Genomic DNA, 20,404 nt, shown 5'->3' with positions numbered 1-20,404 from the left:
CGATTTTATATAAAATAATAAAGAATTTCAACTAAAACTTTTGGATTGGTCCAAGTCTTGACGACTAGGCAAATGCTAGTTGAGCCGATCTACATTATGCCTATCAGTGGACCTAACTCATGGTCAAGCAACTTTGAAGAACACCTACATGCGTGAAAACAAGGAGGATGTTCCTCCACAACACGCTGCATTCTCCAAGATGTCGGAGAGCTATTAGAACGCTATTGAAAACCCTGTCAGAGTCTCTATATATAAAGACTCATGCCTCCCACGCAAGGTACGCAGAACTATTTTCTCTATGAGTAATAAATCAGATACCTAGGGTACCAACTTGCTCGTCAAGATGCTTAACCCTATCTTGCAAGTACTTCATCCAAGCTTCGCGGATTCCGAACTTGATCACTTTCACGATCAAATACTCTTAATTGTGTAACTATAGCATTTTCACTATCTAACTCTCTTACGTAAAGCCTCCTTTTATCCTTTTATTGTACGTTGCTCATATATATTACTTAATAAAGTGGCTTTTCATTATTTTCCCATATGTATTGTGTATATATTTACACATTTCCATTTAAAACTTCAAAAGTACACACAATAACACAATATAGATACCATAACCATAAGGAAGCCATTGGATATTATTACTTATTTAGATATTTGAACAACCAAGCCAAGATTGGTGTTTTTTAGTTCAATTGTTGCAAATGTAAGCATCAAGGGCTTTGCACAATTTAAGTCCAAATTGGAGATAGTTATGTGGTGGAGGAACATCTTCATTTGTCTTCACAAATTCCACGCACCATTTAACTGAGCTCATGCCATGACTTCCACCGTCACTAACTTCAACTTTCACTTTAAACACTTCAAAGTCTCTAAATAGATCTCCTTCAAGAAACTCCAAAGTTATTGATTTGTTAGGCTCATCCATAACAAGCCTTAATTTTGCCTCGGTCAGGCTACCTGAGTTCTCCCGAACAACGCAAAAAGAAAAAACATTAATTCATGGTTCTACTCCTAACATAACGTGTATAATACTATAAGGACTAAACTAAAACGTTTGAAAACCCTAAGCACTGGAAAAGTATGCATTAATATATGATTTAGAATTTAAAGTTTAGGGTCTGACCGAAGTCATATTTCCAGTGGCTGATGATGCCATTAGTGAAACCATTTCCTTCCACAATTTCGTAGCTCTTAAGGTTTTCAGGGAACATTTGATGAAGAGAGCCAAATTTTTTTTATGTAAGTCTCATAGAATTTGAGACCAGAACACTTGAGCTGCACCTGCTCTGAGATGATAGAAATCTGAGCCATATTTTCAAAAGCTTCTGAAAGTTAGGCTTAAGATTTTGCTCATTGATCATGTCCAAAGGAGAAGCCCTTTTATAGCCAAATGTAGCATAAATGGGGTGTTGATTGATGCTCACTCTTTCTCCTTCCCGTTTCAATTTGGTCCCTAATCTTTTAAGAGTTCAATCCCATCGTATTGAATTTTACTACCATTAAAATCTTTAACATATCACTAAATATTTAAAAAAATAGCGATATATAAATTTTGTTTGGGGAGAGAATACTCTGGACATGTGGAGGACCCCTATTGGTACTCCAAGGTGACCCATGAGTCATGCCCCAACTCGGACCGCCGAGACCACCACCACTAGCGTTGACAGATGATAAGTATGAGGGCCGAGGTGAACCTGGCCGAGGTCCGATCTACCGAGAAGCTCGGTGGGGGCCGATGTGAGCTACTGTCAGCGGCGTGATTATCGGGTGTAACCGTCGGTCCCGAGATTACCGGGTGTAGCCGTCGCGAGATTAGCGGGACTACCACCCATAAGTAGATGACCTCACTCCACGATCAGGTACGATGATTCTTTGACCTCGAACTAAACTGGGAATCCGACCTACACTGACTTGATCGTCGGAGTGCTCACCTTTTTGTGCAGGTCCGCCCAAGTGTTCAGATCGGTCCAGAGGCCGAGTTCGAGCTGCAATCAGAAATACACTGTTGTGCATATCCTTGCATAAACATTTGGCGCCGTCTTTGGGAACGACAATTTAAGTCATCCAAATTCTTTTAAACCAACACGCTTGCGAAAATGGTTCAACCCGCGAACTCGACCAATACGGTAGATCGAAGGACCCTAGCTGCCAACGATGCACACGAGAGGGAGGTTGGAGCAGCAGTGGTAGAGGGGCAAGGTCACGACGACCTAGCAACAGAACCCCTCCGCAGGTCGGCACGAATCACCGCGCCTGTTCTACCACTTGTGCACCCCCCAAGGACATCCAAAGCCACCCGTGGCCGAGGTGGAACCTCTAAGAAGGGCGTCTGGGGTCCAGCCCCGGTCCTGACAAGTGAGAACTTGGACGCACTCCAGAGAGAAATGGAGGCAATGCGCACGCAAATGCGGTCCATGAAAGAAATGTATAACGAAATGATATTAGCTGCATGCGCGGGGTCCCGATCTGATAACCGAGTGACGCGCGTTGGCATACGCGAGCAAAGGGGTTCCCACCTCGGCCCAGTCGAGGAGGAACATCCCGAAGACAACGAGAGCGAGGGACACACTCGCCAGAGGGGAGACCTCCGTGAGCATCTCAACAGAAAGAGAGGCTCATCCTTCCGAAAAGGACAGTCACCATCCCGCTAACATTGGAGCTCCAACCAGCAGGTTGAATCTTCTCACAACCCAGCGACTCCTGCAAGAGTGATTACAAGGGAGGAGTTCGACCAGCTGAGGGGCCAGCTCGACGCTCAGGTGGAGGCCTTAAAGGCCAAATGTGAGCAAAAAGAAGGCCCACTGAACGATGGCGACTTGGGAGAATTGCCCTTCACCTCGGACGTTTTGGAAGCACCTATCCCTCCGAAGTTCAAAGCTCCTACCGTGAAACCTTATGATGGGTCAAAGGACCCCAAAGATTAGGTTGAGGTCTTTGAGGGCCTCATGGATTTCCAAGCGGCATCAGACGCAATCAAATGTCGCGCCTTTCAGATCGCGCTTACTGGCAGCACGCGATTTTTGTATCGGAGACTGCCAGCCAGGTCGATCTCGACCTACTCTCAGCTGAGAAGGGAGTTCCTCGCCCAGTTCTCTTCTCGGCATTATGACAAAAAGACAGCGACCCATCTCGCCACCATCAGACAGAAGGAGGGTGAGACGCTGCAAGAATATGTCACCAGATTCCAGGAGGAGCAATTGAAGGTCTCACACTGCTCTGATGACTCGGCCATGTGCTATTTTCTCACCGGTCTAGCCGACGAAGCCCTCACGGTGAAACTTGGAGAGGAGGCCCCGACCACTTTCGCCGAAGTGCTTCAGAAGGCGAAGAAAGTCATCGATGGACAGGAGCTCCTCCGAACCAAAACCGGCCAACCAGAACGAAAGATCGGCCGGGGCAGGAGTGGAAAAGATATAGAAAAGGCAGATCCCAAGTCCAAGGACAAGGGATCCTTCTCCAGTGGCCTAGCTGAGTATCGAAGGGCGGAGAACGGACCTACCAGGAGCCGACCTTACGAACGCTTCGCCCCGACCACGATTCCAATTTCCGAGATCCTAACGAACATCGAGGAGTCTGGAATGGAAAAACTCCTCAAACGCCCTGAGAAGCTTCGAGGAGCCCCGGAGAGGCGTAGCAAGGACAAGTATTGCTGCATCCATCGGGAGCACGGCCATGACACGTCAGATTGCTGGGAGTTGAAGCGCCAAATTGAGGATCTAATTCAAGATGGCTACTTCAAGAAGTTTGTGGGAAAGCCTAGGACCATCTCGGCAGAGAAAAAGGGAGAGCGGAAGCGTTCGAGGACGCCGCCCCGGCGCACTGACCGACCTGCGGTCATCAATACCATTTTCGGAGGGCCAAGCGGGGGCCAGTCCGGACATAAAAGAAAGGAGTTAGCTCGTGCAGCCAGGCGCGAGGTGTGCATCATCAGGGAGCAGAGGTCGACCTGCCCAATCACCTTCAACAGTGCAGACTTGGAGGAGGTCCACCTGCCCCACAATGATGCACTTGTGATCGCTCCCTTGATTGATCACGTGGTGGTCAGAAGGGTGCTGGTAGACGGAGGCGCATCTGCTAACATCCTGTCCTTACCGACCTACCTCGCCCTGGGATGGACGAGGTCGCAATTGAAGAAAAGCCCGACACCGCTGGTTGGGTTCTCTGGAGAATCGGTCATCCCAGAGGGTTGCATCGACTTGCCGATCACATTTGGGCAGGACCAAACTCAGGTCACCCAAATGGCCGAGTTCGTGGTGATTGACGGTAGATCGGCCTATAACGCCATCTTTGGGAGACCCATCATCCATTCATTTCGGGCCATTCCCTCAACACTTCATCAAGTTTTGAAGTATTCCACCCCCAATGGCATGGGCACGGTCCGAGGAGAACAGACCGCTTCGAGGGAGTGCTATGCCTCCGCACTCAAAGGCTCATCGGTCTGCGCCATCGAAACTCTCGCCGGTGGGGATGGGACGCTCGAGTTCGAGGCCGACCTGCCGAGGAGGGAGTTTGCCGCACCCACTGAGGAGCTCGAGCTTGTTCCTCTGCTTAGTCCCGAGAAGCAGGTAAGCATAGGAACCAAGCTGAGGGCCACCGACAGAGAGGAGCTAATCCACTTCCTCAGATTCAACTCAGACGTCTTTACGCGGTCTCATGAGTACATGCCTGACATTGACCCAAATATTATGACGCATCGCTTCAGCATAGATCCATCATTCCAACCTGTAAAACAAAAAAGAAGACCTATAAACAAGGAGAGGAGTGATGTAATTGTTGAGGAAGTTAGCAAACTTTTGAAAGCTGAATACGTAAGAGAAATTTCATATCCCGAGTGGCTCTCCAATGTTGTATTAGTTAAAAAATCTAACGGAAAGTGGAGAATGTGCGTAGACTTTACGAACTTAAATAAGGCATGCCCAAAAGATTGCTTCCCACTGCCGAGGATTGATCAGCTCGTGCACGCCACAGCCGGGCACGAACTGCTCAGCTTCATGGATGCCTACTCTGGGTACAACCAAATCAAGATGCATGTCCCTGATCAAGATCATACTGCATTCATACAGACATGTACTGTTACAAGGTCATGCCCTTCGGTTTAAAGAACGCAGGAGCGACCTACTAGAGATGGTGAACAAAATGTTCGCCAAGCAGATCGGCCGGAATATGGAAGTGTATGTGGACGACATGCTCGTCAAGAGCAAGCAGTCTAAGTCGCATCTTTCCGATCTGACCGAAGCCTTCGAGGTTCTAAGAACATGTCAAATGAAGCTCAACCCAGCTAAATGTGCCTTTGGAATCTCTTTAGGAAAATTCCTTGGCTTCATGGTGAACCACCGGGGGATCGAGGCCAACCCTGAAAAGATTAAAGCCGTGCTCGAGATGGAGGCACCCAAGACGCTGAAACAGCTTCAGTGCCTCAACGGCAGGATTGCAGCCCTGAACCGGTTTGTTTCAAGATCGACAGATAAGTGCCTTCCTTTCTTCAAAGTCCTACGAAAGAAAGGGCCGTTTGAATGGACAGCGGAGTGCGAACAAGCATTTCAACAATTGAAGAGCTACCTCTGCTCGGCACCTTTGCTCGCCAAGCCCCTGCCAGGGGACAAGCTCTAGTTGTACTTAGCAGTGTCTGACAGTGCCATCAGCTCGGCCCTAATCAGGCAAGAGGAAGCGCGGCAAAAACCGGTCTACTACACAAGCAAGGCTATGACCGAAACTGAGACCAGATACCCTCAAATGGAAAAGTTGGCTCTTGCTTTAGTCACCTTGGCACGACGGCTTAGACCATACTTCCAAGCCCATACTGTGGTGGTGCTCACTAACTTGCCCCTAAAAAACATCTTTCATAAGCCAGAAGTTTCTGACGCCTGATGAAGTGGGCAATGGAGCTAAGTGAGTACGACATCCAGTTCGGACCCAGAACTGCGTTGAAAGGACAAGCAGTGGCAGATTTCATAGCCGAGCTCACACCACCTTCCGAGCTGAACGAGTCCGACCTACCATGGACAATCTATGTCGACGGATCCTCCAATGAGAAGGGGTGCGGGGCCGGGGTCCTCTTGCTCGGACCAGGAGGCGAGCGATTTGAGTATGCCTTGCGGTTCGGCTTCCGGACTTCTAACAACGAGGCTGAGTATGAAGCATTTATTGCCGGTCTGCGAATTGCTAGAGCATTGGGGGCCTCTTATGTTAAGATCTTCAGCGACTCCCAGCTGGCTGTGAGCCAGATCAAGGAAAAGTACCAAGCTAGAGATGGAGAAGTATTTTGGCAAAGTCAGATCGTACCTCGCCCAGTTCCGAACTTACGAAGTAAGCCGGGTTCCCCGAGCAGAAAATTCTAATGTTGATGTCTTGGCCAAGTTAGCATCAGCGTACGAGACCGACCTGGCCAGGTCGGTCCCCGTCGAGATCTTAGATAATCCCTCAATCTCGGAGCCAGATCTGATGGAGATCGACGCTCCAGAGCCCTCATGGATGGACCCAATTGTGGACTTCATTAGGGGCAATTCACCACAAGACCCCAAGGAGCGTAGAAAGTTAGCAAGGCAAGCAGCTCGGTTCGTGGTCCGAGGTGGAGCGTTGAACCGACGCGGCTTTTCCCTACCTCTATTGAGATGCCTAACCCCTGAAGAGGGCCTATACGTCCTCAGAGAAATCCACGAAGGAGTGTGCGGCAATCACTCAGGCGCCCGGTCGCTGTCAGCCAAAGTGATCCGACAAGGATACTATTGGCCGACCCTCAGCCAGGACACCAAGAAGTTCGTTAGAACTTGCGACAATTGCCAACGCTACGGAAACATAATCCACCAACCTCCCGAGCTGCTCACCCCCATCTCGGCCCCGTGGCCATTCGTGCAGTGGGGGTAGATATCATTGGTCCTTTCCCTTTGGGCAAAGGCCAGACCAAGTTCGCTGTAGTTGCTGTGGATTACTTCACAAAGTGGGCCGAGGCCGAGGCGCTCTCCCACATAACGGAATCTAGAGTCACGTCCTTCGTTTGGACAAATATCATATGTCGCTTTGGTATACCGCAGGCCATTGTGACAGACAATGGGAAGCAGTTTGACAACGCCAAGTTCAAAGACTTTTGCAGCAAGCTTGGCATAAGTCACCTTAGCTCGTCCCCCGCACATCCGCAAGCGAATGGGCAGGTGGAGGCGGTCAACAAGATCATCAAGCGAGGCATCAAACTTAGACTGGACTCCAAGAAAGGCAGGTGGGCCGAGGAGCTACCAGAGGTTCTATGGTCATACCAGACCACCCAAAGAGAGTCGACGGGTGAGACCCTGTTCTCCCTGGCCTTTGGATCCAAAGTTGTAGTCCCGGTTGAGATCGACATGCCATCTGACAGAGTAGAGCATTACGAGCCTACAGCAAATGAGGAAGAGTTGCTCATCAACCTCGACTTATTGGAAGAAAGAAGAGCAATGGCCCAGCTACGCCTGGCGGAATATCAAGGCAAAATGACCAGACACTACAATGCCCGCGTTCGACCTTGGACCTTCCAAGTCGGACATCTGGTCTTAAGGAAGGTCCAAACCCATGTGGGTGCCCATGACCCAGCCTGGGAGGGGCCGTTTGAGGTCAAAGGAATAGTCCGACCTGGGACGTACATGTTGGCCGATCTGAAAGGAGACGTCCTCGCGCACCCGTGGAACGCGGAGCACCTGAAGCATTATTATCCTTGAAATACCGAAATGGTTTTCAATGGATCTGTAAAAACCGTTTCAATCGGCACTGTGATGATTTATTTTCATGATTCCGAGTTCTACCAGAAATTAAATGGGGGCCACGGACTCCCACACGATCACATCTCAGCAGTCGGTTAAAATTCAATCCTCGAAAACCTAAGGATACGAGGTGCGATGCCAAAACCACTGACGAACATAAAATTCAAACCTTCAAGGTAAACGGGCGATGTGAAAAGTTCAAAATGATCAAGCCTCTGAACTTGAGGGTACGAGGTGCGATATGAAGAACAGCTACGGACTTAGGATTTTAGCCTTTTAACGTTTTTTAAGTTAAGGGTGCGATGTTAAAAAATCCAGAGTTGGTGCAATGCATTGAATACTAGACAGAGATTCGAATTCAAAATTTCAAGTATTCTAATTGAAGGCGCGACCTCAAAAGTACGAGGTACGAGGTGACATTGGCTTTAGCTGAAAGAAAGAGCAAAGAAAGGAAGGCAACAAAGTGAAAACAAATGAGTGCTTCTTTATTGAATGGAGAGCAGAGCCAAGGCTTATAGACCTTGCAGCTCTGCACTGACACTTACAAACAAAGGAGAAGAGAAAAAGACGGAGAAAGGCCTCATGAAGGATGATCGCCTAAGAGCCTGCCTGAGGAGCGCCCTCCTGAGTGGTGCCGACCTGGTCCTCTTCCAGATCGGAGTAGTCAAAGTCCAGAACTCTGACATACTTATCCACCAACGCTTGGGGGCCAGGGGTGCCGCTAGGCCCAGACGCCCACTGCTCGGCATACCTCTTCTTCAGACCACTGAGATCGATCTGAAGGTCAGGCATGTCGAAAGCAATGCCCTTCATGAGAAACTTGAAGCCCGCATCAGAGAAGTCTTTGGAAAATCCATCGAAGTCAGGATGTTGCCTAAACGATTCCTCCAATAGGACTCCATTGCTGAGACGCTCTTTCGCCGTCTCCAGCTCGGCAGTCGCATGTTTCAGCTCCTCATCCTTCGCTTCAAGCGCGTCGAGCATGTCGTCCTTCTCCTTGAGGAGTTGGAACTTCTCCTTCTCCAAGCCCCTGGTGATAGCATGGGCAGCTCGGAGCTGGGCTTTGCGTCTGTCCTCCTCTTTCTTCAGCAGCTCGGCCTTGGCCTCCACCTCAGCCTTCAAAATTTCCACCTCAGAGTGAGCTTTCTGCAGCTCATCCTTCATGGTGGAAGAGGCAGCCTCTAAGGCAGCAGAGAACTCCTCTTTCTCCCTCGCTGCCAGAGCTTCCCTCCCATCCAGCTCGGCCTTCACGGCCAGAGCCGATTGAATGGAAGCAACAAACGCCTGAGAAAAACACCAAGAAGAAAATTAGACCGAGCTACCTGTTGGGTAAATTGAGCAAAAATGAAGACACCAATCTTACCTTAGCGGCGTAGTCGATGGTCCTCTGCAGGACGGACCCCGGGTCACTTACAAATTTGGACGCTCTTCTAAGGCAGCGGTCCAAACTTGCAGCCGAGATGCGGGACACCTAGTCCCTCACCCCAGAACTTGACGGCTCGACTCTGAACCGTGCTGTCACGTCGAACGTCCCGCCCATCCTGGCCTCAGGATCGTCCACCCGATCTGCGAAGCTCGCAGGCAGGGCCTCATGAGCTCCGACCTCCATGGGGGAGGTGGTCTTCTTCTTCTTCCTCCTTCACTTCAGAGGGGCCTCCTCCCTCACCTCCTCGCCCAAGGACGAGACGTCCGCCGCCTCGGTCTGACCTCTGGGGCGCTTCTCCCTCGAAGGACCCCCAGAAGACTCCAGCTCGATCACTGGGGCTGGATCTTCCGAGGCTGGCCCTACCACAGCAGGAGTGGCAGGTTCCGAACTCTGGGCGGCCTCGAGAGCATGGGCTCGGCCCTTGGACTTGCGTTTCACGTTGCTCGCAAATCCGCAAACCATGGCTGCGAAACAAAGAACAGGAGTCAGCACAAAGTTAGAGGAAAAGGGGGGGAGCAAGCTCAGCATACCAAGTTCGGAGCTCGGCCTTGAGGATTCAATGGGACGAACTGCAGGGTTGTAATGTAGCAGCCCGGACTCAAGTAGCAGCTTATCGGTCACCAAGGTTCCGACCTTCCTTCCCCTCAGAAAATGCTCCTTGTAATATTTCAGCGTATCGAAAGAGGCTTGCGTAAGCTCGGGGACTGGTCGGATTGAAACTGCACGAAGACAAAAGTCCGAGTTAGACCTGAATGACAGGAAAGAAAATCACAAAAAGTAAGAACTACTTCGTACCTAGGTTCCCAAACCTAGTTGGAACGTTAAAGAATGAATGACCTGACTCGTCCTTTGCAAGCCATTCCCCAGAAGCGTAGAACCACTTCCTCACCCATCCCTTGGGCACATATAGAACCGACCAGGCTTCTTAGCTATCCTTTTCGCTTCGAAGCACGCGAGGAGCTGGTCTACGTCCAGCAGCTCGGCCTCTTCGTTGTCCCGAGCTCGTTACCAAAAAAGGATGGCCAAAGCAAAAATGACACCCCACCCATTGGGGGCCACTTAAGCCGGAGCTAGCCCAGTTCGAAAGAGAAATTCTTGGACGAAAGGGTGAAGGGGAAGTCTGAGGCCGTACTCAAACATTTTAAAGTAGAGAGTGACACATCCCTCTGGAGGATTGTCAGCTCTCTCCCCCTCCTCCGGAACCCTAAGGAGGATGTTTTCAGGGATAGCGAACCCCCTACGAAGGGATCCGAGGTAGTGCTCGGGTATCCTAGAAGGGTATTCCATACCCTGACCCGAGGTGGAAGCGTCACTATCCTCCCCGTCATCGGAGAACCTAAAGTTTTCTATCTCCTCGAACTCGGACTCTAACCTACGAGCTAATTCCTCCTCGGATCCTAACTCGCTGCTAAAAGAGGACGACATGAAAACTATGTTCGAAAAAGAAAGTGAGGAAAGAGACCGACCTACCAAGGGTTCGAGCAACTTTCAGATCGAACTCCAAGAATTCAGGAAGCGTAAGGTATGACCTGAAGGACTGGGGGTATTTATAGCTCGTCGGAAAAATTTTCCCACCGTACACGTGTAATCAACGAGCGGCTAGGATCATCCCGAAGATCCGAAGCGTCGGAATATTTGAATATTCCAACGATAAATCCACCACAACGGTTATATTTTCCCACGAATAGGAAGTCGCCACGCGTCCAGAGCAAGTCGAATGAACTTCTCTGCCAGGTCGAGATCGGACCAGACAGAGAGGGGGCCAATGTTTGGGGAGAGAATACCCTGGACACGTGGAGGACCCCTATTGGTGCTCCAAGGTGACCCATGAGTCATGCCCCAGCTCGGACCGCCGAGACCACCACCACTAGCGTTGACAGATGCTAAGTATGAGGGCCGAGGTGAACCTGGCCGAGGTCCGATCTACCGGGAAGCTCGGTGGGGGCCGATGTGAGCTACTGTCAGCGGCGTGATTATCGGGTGTAACCGTCGGTCCCGAGATTACCGGGTGTAACCGACGATCCCGAGATTACCGGGTGTAACCGTCGCGAGATTAGCGGGACTACCACCCATAAGTAGAGGACCTCACTCCACGATCAGGTACGATGATTCTTTGACCTCGAACTAAACTGGGAATCCGACCTATACTGACTTGATCGTCGGAGTGCTCACCTTTTTGTGCAGATCCGCCCAAGTGTTCAGATCGGTCCAGAGGCCGAGTCCGAGCTGCAATCAGAAATACACTGTTGTGCATATCCTTGCATAAACAAATTTTATCAATTTTGTTAGTGTATCAAAATTTTAATGGGTCCATGATGACTACCTACTTTAGAAATTAGTAATTCCTATGTGTTTTCCGGCACCAAATGTTGTAGAGTCATATGGTTGCCCCATGAAATTAGTCGAAGTGCACATAAGCTGGTCCGGACACTCAGGTATATTAAAAAAAATTAATGGGTCAATTCTCTATAACAAATATTAATTTCTAGTTTGGGATGATATCAAAATTGCTGCCTCTACATGGTTAACAAAATCTCATTTATTTTCGTAACTATGATAGCTCTATCCTTTGACTTAATTGGAATAATCTATCACACGCGCTATTTTTGAATGAAATAATTTCTCTTTCAAAGACAAAAAAAAAAAAAAAATATATACTGCATTTTAAGTCATATGAAAATTAGTAAGTTTTTTGTTTTATGGGAGAATTGTTCGTAATCTATTTCATTAAATGAAACACATAATACTAGACTTTCAACTCAATTAATAGAGTATATTTTGACATTACATCAAAAAAAAATTGTCAATTATTTATAATTTTTTGGGATAATAAGAATTTAATTTTAAAAATTTAATACATAAAGGATGAAATTGATACTTTTAAAAGATTGGGTTGAAATTGAAATATATTCTGTTTGATCTGTAAATCTTTTACAACGAACCTTCTGTGTATATCTTTTTAAGAGCTAAGATTCGAATCCCATTACTAAATTCCTCTTTTTCTTTCTTTAGCTTTTAATTGGATGAGAGTGTATAGAAAATATGCACCTTGTCATAGACATTTCTACATGTTTTGGATGAGAGGATAGAGGAAGGTCAGAATCTAGGTCTAACTAAGGGAGGGCCGACCTCTGTACTTCGTAAAATCATACAGAGAAAACTCGCATCCAGTTGAAGGTCTTACTCATTCTTGAATTTATGCACTTGACAGGCCGACCTTCGAGACGACATGAGTAATTATAGGACCCTCGACCTATAAATGGAGCGCTTCACTCCCGTATCAGGAATTGCATTCCTAGCTCGATTACATATACCAAGGTGAAACTTAAATTGACTTCGGAGTGTTTGCTTCTCTGGTGTAGTTCTTTCCTAGTCAGGAGATGCTCAAGTTCATTTCAGTCTCCTCCGTTGACCAGTTTCGACCTTGATCGATGTTGTTGAACAAACAGGATTCGACATTGATATATGGTATGAATCGATATTTTTATTGTATCATACAAAAATCAACCAAACATCCGAAAATATCAACAAATTAAAATATCACTAATATACACATAATATTAAAACAATAATCTCAATCTTATTCAAATAAGGTAAAATGTTTTATTTGTTAATTTAAATAAATTTTATGATTTTTTTTATAATTTTTTTTTTTCAAATATCTCTGACATTGACATTTCATGGATATTTCAAAAAAGAAAACGAGACCGTGACGTGTTACTTAGCTTTTTTTTCATTTTTCATTTTCTTACCTGTATTTATTGTTTATTTCTCTTATGAACTTAAGAACTTTTAAATTTCTAAGAACCGGTACTTGGGTGAAGTGTAGAAATTGTTATATGGAGAAATACGGTTCATATGAGATTGGGGGACTAGACCGTAAGAGAAGAAGGCAGAATCGAGGCCACCAACGACTGGGGCCGGCCCAAAACACAAGGGTTGGCCACTTGAGGGCCGAACTGTCCTCGACGCCGAGGCACCAACCCTTCTCGGCTTTAGGTCGAGAGGGCTCTCGACTTCTCTCCCGGCCCCCAAACTTAATCAATCGATGTTCAGGCCCCAAACCTGATAAAGGGACTCGCTTGTATCACAATCCAGGAAGCCCGACTATTAGGAGGTGACCTAGGGTTGGAGTTCGTGAAACCCTAAAAGGAAGATCAACCATAAATAGAGGAGGGATCACCCATTGAAGGTAAGCTGAATTACACTTCAAGTACCTTACTTGTTTAAGGATTCTCCTGTACCTAACTTAGTCATCGAAGCTCGTGTGACAAAAGTCACACCGATTTAGGGTTGTTCGATTTTGCAGGTATCCAGTCCCTTGATAATCGAGTTTGGTGCGTATTTTGGAGAGAACCGGGAAGACCAAAATCCAAGCATCAACATAAACCTTGAGATCAATAGCAATGTCAAATTCTAAAAGAATTATCAGTATATTGTGCAACAAAAACAACAGAAAATAAAATTTTAGTAGCGAGAATTTTTACCCGTAAAACACAGAGAATAACTTCTACCATCTCAAATTCATCACCAGTTGAAGGATTTAGGCTGTGAAACGTGGAATTTTTCCATTCCTACGAATGAGTTAGAATTTAAATTTTATGGTTTCATCATAGGAGTATTGGTTCAATATGGTTGCTCAGGTTTGCTTAAATCTCATTTTGTTCTCGTGGTTGCTCGGGTTTGCTCTCGTTCCTTTTTAAATTAGTTAAGGCAATGTGAAAAATGGATGATATTTGTTTACATATTTATAAAATTGATACTCATATCCATTTTTATATGCTATGAATATGATGTTGAAACGAATAGATAGAATAATTATTTTTAATTCGCTGTTGGGAACTAACTGTTTGAAAGTTTGTTTGGGAGTGGAATAAAGGTAGGAAATTAACTTTGGGATTTAATTTTGTGACTTTGTTGTTGGCAAATAAGCTTGATTTAAATTCATTTTATTTCCTCACTTTATTTTCTAAGCAGTAAATGTTGTTCAATTACTCGTGGTTTAGTTCGCTATTTTATTTTCAAGATAATAAAATTGGGAAATTTGGTTGAATAGACATTTTAAAAAGAGAGTATTGATTTCTAATCACCCTTTAAAAAATCCATGTTTTCTAGGCATCTTTGGATGCCAAATTACTTCTCTACCTCTTCCCTCTCCTTTTATCTCCCCTCTCCTCCTCCCCTCCTTTCTCTTACTCCCTATCTCCTACACTCAAAAATTCCTTTTTATTCTCTCTCCTCCAATATTTTCTCACTCTTCTCTCTCCTTCCCCATTTTTTTTCCAAAATCATAAACAAAACTGAGGTTTCTCTGAAAAATCTTGACAAAAGACTTCTTTTGAAATCCTAAAAACAAACTTATTAATATCATAAATCTCTGACTCCAAAATCAGAAACATCTTATCATTTAAAACGAAACAATCTGGTTTGTGATTTGATTCTATCATCTACAGCTAGGGTTATATTTAGAATTAAGAAAAAAAAATTCAAGATTTATGGGATATGATAAATAATTTGACCAAGAAGCCACACTTTCTCTCTCTAAAAATAAGATTTTGTTTGTTTAATATTCTCTCTCCCTTCCTCACATCTCCTCTCTCCCTCCTCTCTTCCTCGCACCTCTCTCTCTCCCCTCTCTTCCTCGCACCTCTCTCTGCACCTCTCTCTCCGTATCTTCCTCGCACCTCTCTCTCTCCCTCCGCATCTTTTGCTCTTCATCTCTCACTCTCATTCTCGCTCGGCAAATCTCGATTTAGATCGAGATAGAGGCCGAGCGAGAGCGAGATCGAGTCTGAGCAAGATCGAGGTCGAACGAGAGCGAGATCGAGATCTGCCCTTTCGAGTGCGAGATCTGATTGTTCAAGAGCGAGAGCGAGATCTGATCCTTTGAAAGCGAGAGCGAGATCGTACTTCAACAACCAGCTTTCTAGATCTTTACCATTCAACTACCTCTACCTTTACCTTTCGAGACGTTCCTGAATTTGGTATGAACTGTGAACAAATTAAGGCCTTTCTGTTGTGAAAATTTTACGGATGGAGATTTTTTTAAAAAAAATTATTGCTGGTTTTGGGAGATCTTTGTAAATTTGGAAAAATTGTAGGAATGCGTTATCTTTATCAAAATTGAGTTCTAAAAATAATTTGTACAGAAGTTTAGAAGTTTAATTAATAAAAATTTAACATAAGAGAAAGAATATAAAAGATGAAAATCGAATAAGAGAGGAGAGAGTAGAGAGTAGACGAAGAATAAGAAGAAAGAGAAAGAGGAGAGAGAGAAGGGAGCGATGAAGAATGGGTAGAAAAGGAGAGGGGAAGAATGAGAGAGTGGGATAAAGAGAGGAGAGAGGTAGGAAAGTAATTTGGTATAGAAAGATACCTACAAAACATGATTTTCTAAAGGGTGACTAGAAATCAATACACCCTTTTTTTAAATGTCCTATTCATCCAAATTTCCCAATAAAATTGTAATTTGACTTTTCAACCTTAAATGTTATATTCACGAAGGATTGAATAAACTTGAAGAGAAATTGAGGTTAGTAAATATGTTTCTTATTCTTGAGCTATAAAAAAAATAATAAAAAAATTGTTGTGTAGCATTGTAATTGATCACTGAATAATTGTTGTTTTACCTTCTCTGTTTGAAGTTCATATATTAGTATTAGTGATATTTTAGATGATTTGTTAGCCATGATTATTTAATGTGACATGATAATCTTTCATGTATTTATTTTTATCTATAAATGAGTGAAATTTTTGTTGTGATCTTATGGACCAAAGGCACCCAAAAGTAGAGGATCGTCACAATACTCTCAAGAATATGTTGAGTCAGTCTCGCCTTGTAATGATAGAGTAATCATTAGTGACTCAACAACTGCAAACTCAATAACTAAAGATCGAGAGCATTGGCAGCTCAACAAGAGGAGACGCAACGACAACACATGAACCAACACAAGAGTTTGAGAGAAAGCTTCTCGAAATGAAAAAGACAATCAAGATGTTTATGAAGGGAGGAAGTTCATGATCACGTAGTAAGATATGTTTTGATATTAGTACCTTGGTGTTCTGGTTATGATATAAAGTTTGAGATTTACGTATGAAGGGTGTCTAGAGTATTTTTTTTTTTTTACATACGTGTGTAGTATGTTTTATGATTTGAACTTTATCAAGTATGAATTATGATGAAGGGGAGGGGGAATTATTATTATTAAGTATGACATGATTTGCGCATGTTTAAGTTAGTTATTGCTGTTATGGTTTTTAAGTAATGTATTGCGATTGTTTTAGTTTAGTTATTTATATAGGTTACGCTTTATGCGACGAAATGGTGAAACAGACGTAAGGACGACGGTATCCCGCGTATGTCCTATGATATTGTCTGCTTTGGACATAGTCCTCATACCAACAGAGATAATTGTCCTATCTTATATATCTATGATCATCCTCTTAGCTAGCCAATGTGAGACTTTGTTTATACTTCCTATACAAACCCAACACTACAGAGACTAAAATAAATCAAATTGAAAGTACAGTGACCAAAATATACAGACGTTTTAAAAGTAATGGACCAAAATGAGTCAAAGCTAAAAATACGCGCATTTATATATATTTTTCCCATTTAAAACTTCTAAAGTACACACAGCATAACAATAGAGATACCATAAGGAATCCATTAGGATATTATTTATTTAGATATTTCAACAACCAAGCCAAGATTTGGTGTTTTTTAGTTCATTTGTTGCAAAGGTAGGCATCAAGGGCTTTGCACGATTTAACTCCAAATTGGAGATAGTTATGTGGTGGAGGAACATCTTCATTTTTCTTCACAAACTCCACAGACCATTTAACTGAGTTCATGCCATGCCTTCCACCATCACTAACTTCAGCCTTCACTTTGAACACTTCAAAGTCTCTAAACAAATCTCCTTCAAGGCATTCCAAAGTTATTGATTTGTTAGCCTCATCCATAACTAGCCTAAACCTTACCTCTGCTGGGCTACCTGTGTGTTCTCGCAAAAAAAAATAAAAAAAAAAATAAAAAATAACGTTACAAGTAAGAATTGACTTATACAGTATATATAATTGATTCACAAAACTCGACTTGTGAACCAACAAAGACTCCATGGCCCAATGGACAAGGCGCTGGTCTACGGAACGAGAGATTCTGGGTACGATCCCCAGTGGAGTTGGCATCTCAATTTAAAACGTAGGGTTGTAATCGGTCTATCTGAGCCATATTTTTTCAAATTTTTCTTCGGCTTTTTGTTTGGTTATGTTTTGTTCTGTTAAGAATCCCACATTGAAAAAAAAAATATTGGAGAAATATGCATAGAAAACTTAAGGAAACACAAAACTAAAATCTGAACCCACGTAGCGTTGTTTCCTTAAGACAATTTTGTTTCCTCTACAGTGTTCAAGGTTTCATGAACAATTTATTTAACTACTCGTACAGAGGAGAAAAGAGAGAATTATTTTTAAACCACGTATTTATAGACTATTTGTAGTCATTCAAATAGCCATATCTTTTCATGTAAGGTTTTGTCTTTTGATAAAATGACATAATCTTTACAAAAGACGCACTCGTTCATGAAAAGTTGTGATTCTTCACTTTTAACAAAAATAATTTTATTCAAAAATTCCAACAGAAAATAGCCCTTGTAAAGATTTATGGCAGACATGTATTACTTTTCTCATTGTTAATTCATATATGATTTGAACACAGGACCTCCCGCTCTGTTACCATATTAAGAATGAATAAACCACCACTGATTCACTGAGATGGAACGCATGAATATTAATATGGTATCAAAGTCCAAAAATTCAAACGAGCATCCAATCTAAAAATGGGAGCCAAAAAGACTCACGATCTTGAGAGAACATGAACCCCACGACCTCATAAAGTTTTAAGAATTTCAATTTCTTCATTTATATGAATTGGATTTTTCTACAATTAAATCTTTATCGTGTCACTAAATGTAAAAGAAAAATCGCTATACATAGATTTTAAGAGAGGTAATTACATAAATAGCATAGAATAAATATGTACCTTTTAATATATAACGATTCTGACACTTTGTTCTTCTTGTTTTGGTTTTGTTGAATAATATTATAATGATTTTCAAGTAAAATATATAAATGCAATGAAATATATTCTGTTCTATTTCGCACTAGAAATTTTCTATTTAAAAAGAAAAAAATAAGATAAGATTCGAGTCCCATTGTTTGTTTATTTATCATTCACAGCTTTGAATTGAATGAGAGATTATTGTATGAATGGCAAGAGGGAAGATGTGAAGGAATAAAGCTACTTTCACTCGAGGAAATTTGAACAGAAATGGAAGGAAAATGTATAGAAAAATTGCCTACAGTCAAGGTTTTAAATGTCAATCTCGATGAAAATGTCGAGTTCTCAATTTGATGGAAATATTGATAAAATGTCGATGTCAATAGATATTTATGTAAAGTTAAAAAATCGTAAAAAATATTTAAATTAACAAAACGAACATTTTCCTATTTCTAAATTAGTTAAAAATAATTATATTATTTATATATTAGTAACATTTTGTTGATATTTTTCATATTTTGTCGATTTTATTGTACTATGATGGAAATGTCGATTTACCCCTCGTGTCGATGTCGAACTATGAAAACATGGATATATCGATAGAAATGTCGACATGTCAACAGATATTTAGAACCATACCTACAATGGCATCTTGATCTCTAATATACGATTACATCTTGAGCATGATTCTTTGTTAGGATTGTAGAGCTTAATCATCGGGATAGGTTTGATCGAAACTCGAGAAGCTTAGTAGTTTACCTCAAGTGTTGCACGTACTTGACCATCATTCTTTGGAGCTTCTTAGCATACAATCTATTACTAAAGAATTTTTAAATCAAATCGAAAACTATTCAACTAGCTAGGTTAACAATGATAATATATTTGCATGGTAATTTATAAGTTCGTTTAGACATCTTGTTCTCATTCTCCTAGAAGTTAAAGGTTCAATTCGTGATCTCTGCGTATTTGTGGTAAAAAAAAAAAATAGCTCACGATTTCTAAGAAATAATCTAGGGAAGAATTCATGGCAATAATTGAAAGGGGAGTAGCAAAGCTCTTCAAGTTTGGGGAATTTCTTGAATATGCCACTTGCTAGAGAATGAGATTCATCAAAGACGATAATAAATACAAATTATGTCTTTCTTTAGCTAATTAAAATATTCTTGGAGCGTTTTGAGAATATTTATGTCGTGAAACCTTCTAATCTTGTCGTAAGTAGTTTAAAGAATATATAGCTGAGCCTCCTCTGGTTCAATCATCTTTCTTCTGTTATTACGATATTTTTACCATTTCTTTTAATTGCAGCTCGTTTATTTAGCCTCCTCCTCTGGTATGTTTCTCACATACTTTTTTGAATGAATGGTGTGTCGTTTTTTCAAAAAAAAAATAGTATAAGGGCAACATCGAAATTGGCACATGACTGTGATCCAGAGGTTATGAATTTGAATCTCCCACCCTCATTTCTTTGTATTCAAAAAAAAGAAAAAGACCAACATTATTGAAATATTGTGTTGGAATATTAATTATCTTATCATTAACCTCCAAGCAATGTTTAAAATGTCGATAAAAATATTGAAAGGTGATCTAACTCACCTAATCTTTGCCAAATGGTTTTTTTCAACTCGCCAGATTCATAAAATTTCATCTCAAAACTAGGAATGATAAGTAGTTCATGTAACTTATAAACCTTGTTAGGTCCTTTGATCTTTTCAATGTAGGATCCTTAATATTCTAACATTTAAAAAGTATCAAATAGGTTCTTAAACTTTTAATTATTTTAATATGTGTCTAATAGGTCGTTTAACTTTCAATTTATGTCTAATAGGTCAAGACATAAATTGAAAGTTAAACGACTTATTATAGACATAAAATATAGTAAGGTTATGGTACTATTACAAACAAAAATTCAATTTTATGTTCAATAATCTAAAAAAAACGTCAAATAGGTCATGTACTTATTATATACAAAGTTGAAAGTTTAGAGACCTATTTAACAATTGTAAACATGATCTATATTAGACACAAAATTGAAACTTTAAGAACTTATATTAGACAGATTTTATAAAGTTCAGTGTCCTAGGACACAACCTCTTGAAATTTCAAAGATTAAACCATGTAACTTAACCATATTTTTATGACATAATAAAAACATCATTCACTCCCTATAATTATGTATAGCCGCTG

At 42.5% G+C, this 20,404-nt stretch overlaps 1 long non-coding RNA gene and 1 pseudogene across 3 annotated transcripts; one reads left to right on the top strand and one right to left on the bottom strand.

Moving 5' to 3' along the window:
* Nucleotides 1-610: 610 nt before the first annotated feature.
* LOC111013217 (kirola-like) lies at nucleotides 611-1,347 on the bottom strand (annotated as a pseudogene). Its single transcript, XR_015793128.1, has 2 exons — nucleotides 1,130-1,347; nucleotides 611-963 (listed from the first exon to the last, which is right to left on the bottom strand). The product of XR_015793128.1 is annotated as a kirola-like (transcript).
* A 10,881-nt stretch (nucleotides 1,348-12,228) lies between these two features.
* LOC148209867 (uncharacterized) lies at nucleotides 12,229-16,397 on the top strand. 2 transcript variants are annotated; one of them, XR_015792652.1, is made up of 4 exons: nucleotides 12,229-12,627; nucleotides 12,989-13,351; nucleotides 13,469-15,143; nucleotides 15,937-16,397. It is a non-coding gene; the product is annotated as an uncharacterized LOC148209867 (long non-coding RNA). The 2 variants fall into 2 exon arrangements; XR_015792651.1 differs by having other exon boundaries at nucleotides 12,989-15,143.
* Nucleotides 16,398-20,404: the final 4,007 nt, after the last annotated feature.

This window comes from Momordica charantia (assembly GCF_013281855.1).
Source record: "Momordica charantia cultivar OHB3-1 chromosome 8 unlocalized genomic scaffold, Mcharantia_2.0 BLBB01000008.1, whole genome shotgun sequence".
Classification (NCBI taxonomy): Eukaryota; Viridiplantae; Streptophyta; class Magnoliopsida; order Cucurbitales; family Cucurbitaceae; genus Momordica; species Momordica charantia.
Note: the sequence above shows the minus strand (reverse complement) of the source record. Positions and strands in the feature narration are given on the sequence as shown.